A 15,721-nucleotide genomic window follows, 5' to 3' on the forward strand; every position below is an offset into this window, starting at 1 on the left:
GTCACTGTGTCCAACTCAGCTCATCTGCAATATTTAATAAACAGTGCTAACATGCAACATTTTTTCACTTTTTGTAGAAAAATGAATTTAAATGTAAAAGCGCTTATTAAGTAATAAGGGTTTATTATTGCCTGCCAAATAACAATCGTAAAGGATGACCATGTTTAAAGCTTTATTACTGACTTGCTTTTCTCATTATTAAGCTACACCTTTCCTATGCAATACTGAGTTATATAGTTATTTCAACTAGAATATGTTGAATAAAGGGGTGTCACTTGGGTAGTTTTTGCTTTAGAAGTTCTTTTGGTTCAGGGTTAGCAATAGCATAGATTACTCACAGCCTCTTCTTTGGATGTACAAAGGTAGGACAGTTCAAACATTTTTGAAGTTTTTTTCTTTTTTTTAATCTACACCCTGAAAAGGAAATGTTACTGGGGTAAAGAGAGACATTTCATGAATACTTGTGTCAGCACAGGAGCATGTTATTTTAGAGGACAAACATTTAAGAGTTTTTTTGTTGTAAGATGAAGCTACACTGAGCATTTTTTTTTTAATACCATAAAAAACAGATGAAGAGAAGATGCCTCTCTTAATTCTAATATTTTTCCTTTTCCTGCGGTGCTTCCCAGGAGTCAGGTTTAGAGCTGAGTCTCCTGTTACATTGCCTTGTTATTAATGATTCTACTTTCTCAGTGGTCCAGATGGAGCTATAATCATTTTCTTCCTGTTGGTCTTCAGTTCAGTGAGAAGATGAGTGAAATAGATATATCTGTCCTCAAATGGGCAACAATTCCTCACCTTCCTCTTGTGCCCCAGTTTCTCTCTGTCAAAAAGAAGTATTTTTGTTTTCATTTAGTGCAAAAGAAGGAAAAGAAATTTTGTCCTTATTGAATATGTTAGTCCAGAGTAAAGCCAATTACCCTGCCTTATTAGATGGCTGGGAGTAGAGAGCAATATTTAAACATTCACTGAGTGATGCAATACTTCCTAAGAACAGGAGGCAAGGACATCCAGGGCATTGTATTAAATGATTTTCTTTTGTATTCAGAATTTGAGAAAAAATACTTTCCCAAAGTTCTGGACACACAGTGGCTTCCAAGTCTCTGTGCTTTTGAAGTATAAATAGTACAATAACTATTGGGATCCTTGTTCTATGAAACCTATAATTCAAAAGTGGGATATGGACTATTATAAAATTACAACTAATGGGCCTAATTGATATTCAATGTACATGAAATCACCAACAGCATCCTGATTGTCTTAAATTGATTTAGGCCTTATCAAAAACATAAAATTGGGTTAAATCAAGGATTGACTTTGAATGAATGCTTTGAGTTTTGACAGTAAAGATTTTACCTATCAGGAGAAAATAAAGATACTAAAATGCTTTTTTTTCTTTTTGGCCAATGTGCCAATTATAACTATTATTGCAGTAATAATATCTGAAAGAATTGTGGTGTAAGATGGAGTTTTTTGAGTATCCTTGAGAATGTACAGAAACAAAATAATAAGGTCAACTCCTTTAACTTTAAGCTCAAGTCACAGTCTGAAAAGCCAGAGTTTATCTACAACAACTTCAAGCTGTCGTAAAGGCCACACTAGCACTTGGACCTTATGGTCCAGCAGATCCGATGGTATTTGAAATGTTTATGGCAAGTGAAGATGCTGTATGGAATCTCTGAGAAACACTAAGAGAGGAATCATAGCTCAGCATTCTAGGATTTTGGAGAAAATCTATGCTGTCTCTTATAGCTGTTTTGAGAAAGAGCCACTGAATTACTATTGGGCCTTGATAGCAATTGAATTCTTAACCATGGGACATCCATCCATGTAGCCTGAGCTTTCCATCATAAGCTGGGTGTTGTCTGACACATTTGGCCATAAATTTGGGCATGCTCATCATTAATACATCATAAAATGAAAATGGTCTACAAGAGTTTGAACTCAGATAGGTCCTGAAAGTATGAGTGATTTGCATATGCTGGTACCACTCAAAAGTGGGCAGCTATAGTGCAGGCATACCTTGGAGATACTGTAAGTTCAGTTCCAGACCACCACAACAAAGTGAAAATCACAATAAAGCTAGCCACACAAATTTTTGGGTTTCTCAATGCATATAAAAGTTATGTTTATACCTCATTGTAGTCTATTAAGTGTGTAATATAGCATTATGTCTTAAAAAAGTACATACCTTAACTAAAAAATACTTTATTGCTAAAAAATGCTAACCATTATCTGAGCCTTCAACGAGTCATAATCTTTTTGCAATAGTAACATCAAAGATCACTGATCACAGATCACCATAACAAATATAACAATAATAATAGAAGTTTGAAATATTGCAAGAATTATCAAGATGTGACACAGAGACACGAAGCAAGCACATGCTGTTGGGAAAATGGCACTGATGGACTTGTTCAATGCAGTATTGCTACAAACGTTCAATTTATAAAAAATGCAGTAAAGCGAAGTGCAATAATATGATGTATGCCTGTACTACAGCTCATCTCAGGGGTGTTCTCCGAATGACAGTAGTGAAGAATTCCTCCCAGTGGAAAAAACTTCAAGCAATACATATGGTTGTCCACTATGCCTAGAATGAAGGATAGCTAGAGGTAAAGATTTTCATTAACTTATGCATAATTGCTAATGATCTGTCTGGATGGTCAGGGACTTGAAAGAAACATGATCTGATAGTTGGCAATAGGTAAGTCTGGGGCAGTGGTGGATGGACCTCTCAGAATGGGCACAGATTGTGAAGGTATTTGTGACCCATGTGAATGCTGATCAAAGTTCATCTACTCCAGAGGACGTTCTTAATAATCAGGTGGACAGAATGATCCATTTTGTGGATAATCTTTTTCACCGCCATGTAATAAGTTGGTCTTTCCCCATAATTTATCAGCCAGAAGTTACAGCGTTAATAGATATATGGAATGGCTTACTGAAGACTCAGTTTCAGTGCCAGTTGGGAGAGAACACCATGAGAAGATGAGGTTCTATTATACAGGATGAGTATATACTTGGAAGCAGAGACCATTATATGATGCTATCCCTGCCAGAGCGAAAAGACATGGACCTAGGAGTCAAAGGATGGCCATGAAAGTGGATTTTCTCACTATTATACCCAATAAACCCCTTGCAGAATATTTGCTTCCAGTCCCAACCACCTTGAAGTGTGCTGGTTTGGAAATCTTAGTCTCTAAACCAGGCATGCTTCAACTATGGGACACCAGATGGTTCCATTGAATTGGAAGATGTGACTGCTACCTGGCCCGTTTGGGATCTTTATGGCACTGAATCAATAGACAGAAAGAGGTGTTATTGTACTTGTTGGAATGCTTTATCCAAATTGCCAAAGGGGAATTGGGTTGCTGCTACACAGTGGTGATATACAGGACTAAATCTGAAAACCAGAGGATCTGCTATGGTGTTTCCTAGTACTTCCATGCTCAATGATAAAGGTTAATGAGAAACTATGGTAGTGAAAAACATTAAACGTGGCAGCTTAATTGAGAACTCAGGTCTTTCCAGAAAGATTTGCCTCACTCCAGCAGACAAAGAACCCTGACCAGCAGAAGTTCTAGCTGAAGGCAGGGGAAATATCAAATGGGTAGTGGAAGAATGGAAAGAATTTATCAATTATATCCTTGTGATCAATTACAGAGATGAGGAGTATAGTAGCTTTGTATACAAATTTTTGCTTATTATACATATGCATTTATTGGTATATACTTACAATTTTCTTCTTCTCTCACCTCCTTCTTATTTTTATTTCATATAGAAGTTGTTGGAAGTTAACTTTAAAATTTAGTCTTTAGTTAACAGAATATTCCCTGGAACTGTGGTAGTATTTGAGGAGTATTTATTAAAGCCAGTAACTGATAAAATGACTGTTGGGACTCTGTTTCTCCTCATTTGGGGGAACAAGTGAGAACTTCTTTACTTTTAAAAAGAATTAACTTTATCTTGTTAGGTGAAAATATAAAGCTGTTTTGTTATTGTTAAGAAGTAAAAATATGTGTAGAAAGGTGAATGTGGAAGCTGAGGAGTTCAATTGTGAACTGTGCCAGTTATCAATTTATTGTCTGCCAGTTCCCAAGTCACCCTCATTATTTACTGTGTGAGAACAGAGATGGGCCCTGTAAGTATTTTTCTTTTGCAGCTGCCATAAGAAGGCCAGTCAATAGAGGGCACTGGGGAAGAAAGAGGCCCTGATGTGCTTCTCTTGACAGGCTGCTACAAGGTGCACTGCTTTTCTATCTCCAGGCTCTTGAATTGTGTGTGGGTGGATTCAAGAGCATCAGGCTCCTGCAGTGAGGTGGTTTCTCCCCTGGGTCCTGCTGGACATTGTGATGATCAGTGCCCAGTAGCAAGCAGTTTTCCTCCTCATTCCTTTGGACACCCAAGTTCCCAGGTGCAATCTTTCCCCATGGAGGACTTCCCCTGGCATTTCAAGTTCTGAGCATGTGGCAACTTAGTAAATATTACCATCTGTATCTCAAGCCCTGAAGGTGTTGGTGGCGGTGTGTGTGTGTCCCTTCCTTGCATATTCTCCTTATATATGCTCTTCCTGCATTTTTAGGGTTTTCCTCATTTATTACTAGAAGAATCCTTTGGTGTGTCATTCTCCGTTTACAGTTATTAACATTTATATTAAACTTTCCCTGATTAAATTACCATGTGGTTTCTGTCTCCTGATTGGATCCTGACTGATACAGTTGACTAAGTGGCCTCCTGTTTGGTTTAAAATATAGCATAGCAGAAAGACCCTTGCCCGCGAGCTATTTTCCATTATCTGCTATAAATGTCTGGCATTTCATAACTGCAGATCTATTTAATTTCATAGATTTTTATGATTATCTAGGTGCTGACTCTGTGCTATGAGCTGGGAGGTAAAATAGAATAATCGCGTTCTGTCTTCCTGGCCTGCAGGGCAGAAATTTACAAGCAAAGTCTTTTAAATTATGTATTTCCAGAGAGTTAATAGATTATGCAACATACAAGCGATCATATAAATTGGCTTATATATATATATTTTTTTCTTACTGAGCTGTTAACTAATATTAGTAAAGCCAGATATAGGAGTTTTGTTTGTTTTAGGTTAGAGGCAATAGAAGAGCAGGTAGAAATAGGAGAACTAGCATTCAGAAAATTTTCTAATTCCAAAAAAAAAATTACAAAGTAACCTGTAGGAAAGTTGGAAAATATAAAAATTTATAAAGAAAGTAAAAATATTAATATTTATTCATCTTTTTCCATGCCAGAAATTAGACTAGATTCTTTTACATATTTTAGTTCACAAATGCTCTAAAAATGACAAATTACATATATATGCACTTTTTAAGCCGATGATGAAATTGATATTCAGAAATATTCAGTAACTTACTCAAAGTACCAGAATTTAGTACTTTGGTACTGGGATTCAAGGCCATATATCTGCTTCCCGTTTTCATGCTTTCTCACTCTGGAATACAGCCTCTCCATATCAATCTGCATTTGTAATAGGTATTTGAGTTATAGTATGCATTATTGCAGCCTTTTTTTTCCTCAATGTTATGTCATATTTCCCCACATCTTTAGTAATGGTTTTGTAATATTCTTTTTCCATTCCACTAGTGGTTGAAATTTATGCTCTATCCACTGCTTTTACTATAATAAATAGTACCTCATAAGATATTTTTTGTGAATATTTTGATGACCTTAAGATTAATTCTTTAGGATAAATTCCTAAAGGTGAAATGATATAGTCACATATTAGAGCTCTTTGTAATGATCCTGACACACAATTTGCCAAGTTTTTATCAGAAGGATTGTAACAAAATACTGACAATGAATGAGGGCACATTGGATATTTTCATTTTAATATATTGGCTAATTTCATTGGGAAAATGTGGTATGTAAAATGTTTTTCATATTAAAAAGTATTGAATTTTTTCTAAAACCTAAGTATCAGACTGAATTTTGGGGAAGAGTGGATTATATTGTCTTTTGTCCAAGGATCTTTAAAAGATTCTTTATGTTTTATAATATATATACAGGACCATTTAAAAAGTTAGTATATTATACCTGTGTTTGTCATCTTTGTTAAAAAATTTTAGGTTAATGTTTGCTTTGAATTTTGTTTTTGGCATTAATGTAAATAGTTTTCAATTTCTGTATAGTGAAGTCTATTAATTGTCTTCTATTGATCTGCTTTAGTTAACTTTAAAAAAATGTTTACACGTCTAGAGTTCATATTGATATTGTCTATACTTTTCTCTATTTTTATTACTAAGATATTTACATTTAACCTTTGATCTCCCTGTAATATATTTTCTTGTATGGCTTGAGGTATGTATGGGATCTAGATCTTTTTATTTCTCTATTAAACAGGCTTTTAATAATAGCTCTAATGAATAGGAGGGTATTTTATTTATTTGTTTATTTATGATTAATTTTCTTTATTTACTTAGCAGGGACTGTGCAAATACAAAACAGTTCTCTCAGTGAATTCTACTCTGACAAAAGGACATTTCACAACTTTGCCATCAATCTGACTAATTGTCTCTGCTATGGAGCTGCTCATGTGTCATTTTTCTCTACTTTCATTGTCCAAAAAGAACTGTGAGGACCCTTCCTCCTGGGAAGGTGTATTGATTATGGCTGAAGAAGCTGGGCAGAGCTTCCTGGAAGAAGTGGGACTTGAGCTGAAGGGGCTGGTGGCCCTAGGTTTAGGAGGGAAGAGGAACAGATTATGGCGTGATTTAAAAGATGAGCATGCATTTATGTGTATGCAGTGGGGAAAATGGCCTAATGTGAGGGGAAGGAGAGGAATATTCAAATATGGATTGGTTTGATGGCCAGGATGCAAAGTTAGGTTTAAAAATGATTTGACCAACGCTATATAAGATAAAATTTGAGTTGAGTGAATGTACTTCTTCCCTATATTCTTTTCTTCTTCTTTAATTATGTCTATTCAACAACTAATTATTCATATCAAAGATATCTATTGAACATTTACAGCATGCTAAGCAGTGGGCCAGACACTGGTCTAGAATGAGGTGTGAAAGACAGCCAGAGACACTGCACTCAGAGACCTTCCAATGTAGCCCCTTGCTACTCAGTGCATCAGCATCAGGCATCATCCGGGAACTTGTTAGAAACAAATAGTCTCAGGTCCAGCCTAGAGCTACTGAGTCAGAATCTGCATTTAAACAAGATACCCAGGCAACTTTTATGGACATTAATGTTTGAGAAGCACTAGACAATTCAGCTTTTAACACTTTGGCCTGTTCTTCTCATTCACTGAAATTATCACTGTCTGTGAAGGATAGTGTGAACTAGGAGAAGATGAATTCATTTCCTAGGATGAGCAAAGTAAATAGGCACATATGAAAATGTGAAGGAAATAAAATCCCTGACTAATGGTCATCCAGTGCTTGATTCAATGTCTCTAGTAATGGGGAGGGCACTCTTTTTATCTTCCTAATTCTTTTATCTCTCCTTCAACTTCTCACTCAGGGCCAGGCACCAGTGAGGACTGATGGATTGTTCAAATGGTGGAGAAACTAATAAAAATTAAACCAGAAAATATAAATTGTTTTTGAGTATTTACCAATATGTCTTAATGTCTTTTTTTCTTTTTAACTTAAACAATAGACATAGTTTTCACAGTTCTGGAGGCTAGAATAATAGGAGAATATTTTAAAGTGATGGCATAGCTGGTTATATCAGACCTTGGTGAGGTTCCACATTTGAGAAACTTCGATTAAGAAAAGGTCAGCCTAGGACATTGGATTACATTGGAGATGAGGAGAGTGATAAATAATGTCCCACTAAAATTTAATGACTATGTCCTATGCATCTAGCAATTGGCTAATTGTTATTCACGTGTTGTTTATTCTAACAAAATCCCATAAGTTGTATTTTATTAATTTGTTTTAGAGCTGACCAAAGATGTTAGTAAATTAGCAGGTTAGTAGATTTGTCCAAGGTCAGTAAGCTAGAGAATGTCAAAACTAGTATACAGGAAGTATATACTTTTAATTAGAGAAACTTTTTTTATTGTACTTTGAGTACTACCTGAGTAAACTTTCTATTTCAAAAATTTATGTAAAAATGTATAGAACTGTATAAAGTGAAATATTTAAATGCACTTCTGTTTTTCCTCCATTTTTAAAATAAATAGGGCATTATTATTCATTCAACAAATACTTATAGACGCCTCCCACGTTCCAAGCACTCTTGTAGGATGTCTTGGTTCTTGTACAAAACAACACTTGCTTTGAAGACTTTTGCATATCTCTATTTCTATTTCTATGTCTATATCTGTGTCTCTCCCTCCATCTCTGTCTCTATCTCCACCTCTGTTTCTATCTGTGCATACCTTATTTTGTTTAATGGCTTCATAATATTTCATAAATATATGTACTCTAATTTAATTAATTACTGATGAAAATTTAGATGGATTCCAGGATACAGTTTTTAAACATCTCTATGTAAATATCTTTTTCACACATATGAGAATTTTATAAGGTAAATTCATAGAACTGAAAGTGTGGAATCAAATGGTTTGCATTTAAAATGTATGAAAAATACCAAATTGCCTTCCCAAAATATTTCATCAATTGACATTCCTATCAACACTGTGGTAGAGTTCTCATTTCCCTTCATCCTTACAAAAACGGGTTGTATCAGTCTTTTAAATTTTGCCAATCTGAAGTGTGAAAAATGATGTCAGTGCATTAATTTACATTTTCTCGATTCCTTCATATGCAACTTCATCTTTTCAAGCATAAAAAGTTTATCGAGTGAACTGTAGTATAGATGATGCAATGCAGAAACCAATTATATTCTTTTTTTCCCTGCCAACCCTTCAAAACTACTGCTTGGAATCATTCTTTTCTGCCCCTGGATCAAATCAGGGGTAGGTGTCATAGCTTTTCTCAGTCATTTCAGTCATCAGAGCATTCTCATTTCAGTAGTGTGAGAAATTCTATGCAGTGTAAGATCAACACTAATTCTTGTGGTTCATTTTGAAACTACTCCTCTCTCCCAGCTGGTAAACTTCAGTGGTGAAGAGAGACATATTTTGTGAACTCATCTTTTCATTCTCTCTTCCCTACTCTCCACCTACTTTTCTAACCCTTCGAGGATTGGGCTTAGTGAGAGAAAGTGTTAGGAAAAAGAACACAGTCCTGTGGTCCTGGTAGAGCTATAATTTCTGGCGTGTGCCCTCTTGGTAGGAGGTATAAAGTTGTTGTTTTTTCTCTGTGAGAGGCTTTTTTTCATATCCTTGATATTTCCCTGTGAGGGAACCCTGCTCCAGCTTCTAGAACCCCAGTGACACATTTTTTTTCCAGGTTTTGGGTTTCCAGTGGTCCACATTTCTGCTGGAGCCCTTTTGTAGCTTCAAATAGTTTTCAAGTAGTAGGATGCCTCCTTTAAATAAAATTTTATTAAAGCTTATCAGACATACAGGAAAGTACATACTTAATGTACGTCAGGATTTTCCCCGAAGTGAATATATCCACATATTCACCCCTCAGATCACAAAATAGAACCTTTTCAGCTGAGCAAGAAGACTGCTTTGTGCCCTTTCCCACCCAGCAACCATCGATCCTCAAAGTAATCACTGCCTTGACTTATAAATAGCTTGCCTGTTTATCTCTAATAACACTCCTGATCTTAGTGTCTACTTTATTTCATTTAGTGTAGGGTCACCAGCTCTCTTTTGGTTACTATTTGCATTACACATCTTTCTCTAGACTTTAACTTTCAACCTTCTGTACCCCTATATTCAACGTGTATCTTTATAAAGTAGCATATAGTCATATTTTTAATAGTCTTGCCATTTTTGTCTTTCAATTATAGTATTCAGAATGTTACTTTGTAATATAATTGTCTATCTACTGAGCTTAAATCTATCATCCTACTGTTTGCTTAACATTTCCCACCTCTCTTATGTCTTTCCTTCTCTTTTCTGTTTTTTGGGTTACTCAGTTAATTTGTTATTCCATTTACTCTTCTATTATGCCGTTAGTTTTATATTCTTTGACTACTATTGTTTCACTAGTTACCTTTGAGATTACAGCAGGCATAAACTTGACTTCTTCAAGTGTTTTATAAATTACTACCTCTTAGGCATTCTGAATAATGCAACAATCTTAAAGCGCTTTAATTCCATTCAAGCCCTCCTGCCTTGTGGTTTTGGTTTCATAGATTTTAATTCTATTTCACATCCCTCAGTATATTATTATTTAATGGAATTAATATTCACCATTTTTCTTAAGCAGTTACATCATTCTTTCCTAAACTTCCGTGCTCAGCCAAGCATCATCTTCCTTCTGTCTGAAGGAATCCTTTTTGTCCTTTCTTCTTTTTTTTTTTTTTTTTTTTTAGTTGCATTGGCTGGCAAGAAAATTTATTTCTGTTTTATTATCTGGAAATGTTTTTATTTGGCTCCCATTCAGGCTTTAGCAAAGTCATTTTATTGTTTTTGGCTTCCATCATGTTTTTTTAAGAAGTCAGCTTTTAGTTGTAAAGTTGTGTCTTTCAAGGTAAATGTATTTTCTTTTATTTTTCCTTGGTTTTGTGTAGTTTTTTTTTTTTTTTTTTTGCGAGGGCTTTCTCTAGTTGTGGCAAGTGGGGGCCACTCTTCATCACGGTGCGCAGGCCTCTCACTATCGCGGCCTCTCTTGTTGCGGAGCACAGGCTCCAGACGCGCAGGCTCAGTAGTTGTGGCTCACGGGCCTAGTTGCTCCGCGGCATGTGGGATCTTCCCAGACCAGGGCTCGAACCCGTGTCCCCTGCATTGGCAGGCAGATTCTCAACCACTGTGCCACCAGGGAAGCCCGGTTTTGTGTAGTTTTAATATAGTTTTCTTTGTTTGTATCCTCCTTGGAGTGCATGATGCTTTTTGAATCTGTGGCTTGATATCTTTTATCAGTTCTACAAATTCTTAGCTATTGTATTTTCCAATATTCTTACCATTCTCTAAAATTTTAATGAGACGCCAATGATATCTATGTAAGATCTTTTCATCTTGTCTTATAGACTTTAAGATTTTTAACCTCTTTCTATATTCCATATTATTTCTTCTTTGTACTTCAATCTGGATATTTTCCATTGGTCTGTCCTCTAGAACATTAATCCTCTTTACAGATGTTAATTAATCCTATCAACTGCATTTTTAATTTCAGTCAAATATTTTTCACTTCTAATGTAACCAATATTTTCTTATAGTTCTCATTTCTTTGGAGAAAGTCTTTATATTACCATCTCTTTTCTTAAACATATTAATCATTCTTGAGGTCCATATCTGATAACTGAAACATCTGAATCACCTGAAGAGCTCTTTCTATTTTCTGGTTTTGTCTCATTCTGTCTTTTGACGTACTTGCTATTTTCTGGATTGAATGTCAGGCGTTATAAATTAATAACTATAAAGGATCTAAATTGTGCTTTATTCCGTCAGAGAATATTTTCTTTATTTCTTGATAGGTAGTTAGATCAGGATCATATTTCATTAATACAAGCAGTGATAAAGTATATTTGGAGTTAGTTTTCAATCTCTGTAAAAACTTTTCTATTTCTAGATTGATTTTATTCTTAGAGGGTCATCCTTAAGTGAGCCCAATTGAAAACCTGAGATTTTCACAAGGGTCTTTCCATCTTGGGTCTTTATTCAATTTTTGTCTCTTCACCAGGTGAGATTGCCCATAAATCTGCTTAACTTCTCAGCCTCTTAGCTGCTTCTTCAGCTTCTCTGCCTCTCAACCTGAGCTGCCTAAGAATCAGTGATGTGTTGAGGAGAAAGAGGATCAGACTGTTGGGATTCCTTGTCTGCACTTGGCTTCACTTCTGGATCATGCACTTACAAGTCTTGATTTGTTGGTATCTCTGAACTCCATTTTTTGTTTTTCCTGCTCCATAGTACTTCTAAAAGCTCTGCAAAGATCTTCCTACCCTAAAACATCTGCTTCTCTCCGTCTCTCACTCTCTCTCTCTTTTCACCTCTTAGTCTTTCTTCCTTCATTGCTGATAGAGGTGAAAAGTAGCCTGGAATGTACAGTTGACTTCAGTGAGTTTCTTTTCTATTTGCAATCTCAGCATCTCACATGTATGCTGACTTTATATTTCTCTGATGTATTTGATCAGGTGATTTTTGTATTTTGTTCAGCTTTTCTAGTTATTTTTTAATTTACTTTTTATTGAAGTATAGTTGATTTACAATGTGTTAATTTCTGATGTACAGCAAAGTGATTCAGTTATACACACATATACATTCTTTTTTATTTTCTTTTCCATTATGGTTTATCCCAGGATATTGAATATAGTTCCCTGTGCTGTACCGTAGGACCTTGTTGTTTATCCATTCTATGTGTAATAGTTTGCATCTACTAACCCCAAACTCCCTATCCATCCTTCCCCAACCCCCTACCCTTTGATAACCACAAATCTGTTGTCTATCTGTGAGTCTGTTTCTGTTTTGTAGTTAGCTCTATTTGTGCCATATTTTAGATTGCACATATAAGTGATATAATATGGTATTTGTCTTTCTCTTTCTGACTTCATTTAGTATGATAATCTCTAGTTGCATCCATGTTGCTGCAAATGGCATTATTTTGTTCTTTTTTATGGCTGAGTAGTATTCCATTGTGTATGTATATATATATATATATATATATATATATATATATATATATATATATACCACATCTTCTTTATCCATTCATCTGTCCATGGACATTTTAGGTTGCTTCCATGTCTTGGCTATTGTGAATAGTGCTACTATAAACATAAGGGTGCATGTATCTTTTTGAATTATAGTTTTGTTCAGCTATATGCCCAGGAGTGGGATTGCTGGATCACATGGTAATTCTATTTTTAGTTTTCTGAGGAACCTCCATACTGTTTTCCATAGTGGGTTCACCAACTTACATCCCCACCAACGGCGTAGGAGGGTTCCCTTTTCTCCACACCCTCTCCAGTATTTGTTATTTGTAGGCTTTTTAATGATGGCCATTCTGACCAGTGTGAGGTGGTATCTCATTGTAGTTTTGATTTGCATTTCTCTAATAATTAGTGATGTTAAGCATCTTTTCATGTTCCTATTGGCCATCTGTATGTCTTCTTTGGAGAAATGTCTATTTAGATCTTCTGCCCATTTTTCAGATGCGTTGTTTGTTTTTTTGTTGTTCAGTTGTATGAGCTGTTTGTGTATTTTGGAAATTAAGCCCTTGTCCGTCGCATCATTTGCAAGTATCTTCTCCCGTTCGGTTCTAGTTATTCTTGATGAGTTTAATGGTCTACTACTAATCCAGCCTAACTGAAGGCATATAGGTTTCCTTTTAAGATAATCCCAGTCTGATTCTCTCCCCCATGATCTATTTCTGTTGAACTCTGGAAGCCCCCCAACCTATCTGAGGTAAAAATAAGACACGCTGTCCAGATACATTTCCCCTAAGGCCTCTTCAGACTCATGTCTCATATAGACTGGAGACAGGTGCTTGGCTACTGTGGCAGAACACATTTTTGGCTGGCACCTTTACAGATCTCTTTATAGCAGTTCTGTTTAGAATGAGGAATACTTAACACGTATTGTTTGGTCTTAATTTAATGAGTTTCTCTGAAAATTTTGAGACAGAAAAGCTATATTTACCATTCTGTTGCATATTTGTTGGCTGTTTTAAATTCTTCTCTTTGAATTACCCAGTCATATCCTCTAACCATTTTGTTCTGCTGTCTTTTTTTCCTATCTTTAAAATTGGTTTTGGTATGTTTTTATTTAATCTTAAATATTTTCCAAGTTTGTGTTTTAAGTTTCCCCCTTATTTTTAACTTTATAATTTTTTTTTTTTTGGTGTGAAGTAGAAGTCTAAATTTTGTTATTTTTCAAATGTATCCCATTTGCACAAAGTCACGTGTAAATAGTTTATCCTTTCACAATCATATAAAGTCTCTCCTTTATCTTAAAAGGTATTCAGTTCATTTCTTAGATTTTCAAAGGAATTAATAGCATCTCAAATAGTGAGATCCTTGTCTTTTTTCAATATTTATATTTCTTATTCTCTCTCATTTTATTTACCACACTAAACACAGAGTGGAAATGTTAAATAGTAGTAGTACTTGATATATATTCTTATATTTTTCTTCTTTTTAATCACAATCATAATAAATTAGGAGTTTGGGATTAACATATACACACTATTATATATAAAATAGTTAGTCAACAAGGGCCTACTCTATAGCACAGGGAGCTCTACTCAATATTCTGTAATAACCTATATGGGAAAAGAATCTGAAAAAGAATGGATATATGTATATGTATAACTGAACCACTTTGCCATACACCTGAAACTAACACAATATTGTAAATTAGCTATACCCCAATATAAAATAAAAATTAAATTTTAAAAAATTATAATGGTCTCTTACCTTTCCTTTTCATTATGTCTCTAATATGCCAATGTTAAGGTTGATATTTACTGTAGTTTTTGGTGGATATTTGTTAAATAAGGATGTTCCCATTTATTCCTATCTTAGTATGGTTATTTAGTTAGGAATAGATATTTGCATCTATTAAGGTAATGAATTTTTTCTTTTAATGTCTAAATGCAATGAATTAATTTGTTAAGTCATTTTATGTTAAATAAGCCTTGAAATTCTTAGGAACTCATTGGTATGATTTTCAATATTTTATTTAAGTTTTTATATTTGTGTTTAGAACTAATAGCAGTATATATATATATATGTTTGTGCTATATATGTGTTTGGCTTCTTTTGGCATCATAGTAGAAAGTTCACAGATTATGCTGGACTGCCTTCCATCTTTTTACTCCTTATTCTCTAAAGTGGTTTTTATAACAAATGAGTAATCTTTTTGTTAGAAAAAAACAATAAAACTGATTTCAGCTTAATGCCGATATGAGGGATGGATTTTTATTTGTATCTCCATTTTCCTCCAGGTGTATTGTATTTTTTCACATTTTCTTTCTCTTCCCTAGGCAGTTTTGGTAATTTTTACTCTTCTAGGAAATCACACATTTGATCTGGATTTGAAAATGTGTGAGCACCTGCAGCAATTCCACAGGGTCAGACAATTGAAAGCACTCATGAAACTTCACAGGGTTTTCTATACACTTACTTTTCTTTCCATCTCATTTCCCTTACTACTTATTTGGTCACATGGAATTTTATTTTCCAGTTATTACTTCACATTATTCATCAAGAATTATTTCAACATAAATTTATTAGAAGACTCATTTTTTCCACTAAAAGCTCTAGTATTTTATACTTTTTATTACCTTGAATCCATAATTTATATGTTTGTGTATATTCTCTAGCAATTTCTTTACACACAGTCTTTGCATCTTATAAAATGTTCTTAATTTTTCCTCCTATTTGTATGTTCACTTGAGTATAGGATTGCTATGTGAGGATCTTTTTTGTTGTTGTTAGCATTTTTAAGATGTTGCTCCATTGTGTTCTAGCACCCAGTGTTGATAATAAAAATGTTCGATACCAATTTTATTTTCTTTATTTAATCTCTGAAAACTTTCTAGGCTTTCTTTTTTCCTTCATGATTTGAAATTTCGCCATAGTGATTTTTTTTCTTTGGGGAATAAAGGTTCTGTTTGTTGAGATTGATCTTTCTAGGTCTAAATGATGATTTTGGAATACTTGTTATCTATCTATATCTGTCTATCTTGATTTCCAGATCCTAGTAGGTCTAGCT

The sequence above is a fragment of the Eubalaena glacialis genome, chromosome 1 (assembly GCF_028564815.1).
Source record: "Eubalaena glacialis isolate mEubGla1 chromosome 1, mEubGla1.1.hap2.+ XY, whole genome shotgun sequence".
Lineage (NCBI taxonomy): Eukaryota > Metazoa > Chordata > Mammalia > Artiodactyla > Balaenidae > Eubalaena > Eubalaena glacialis.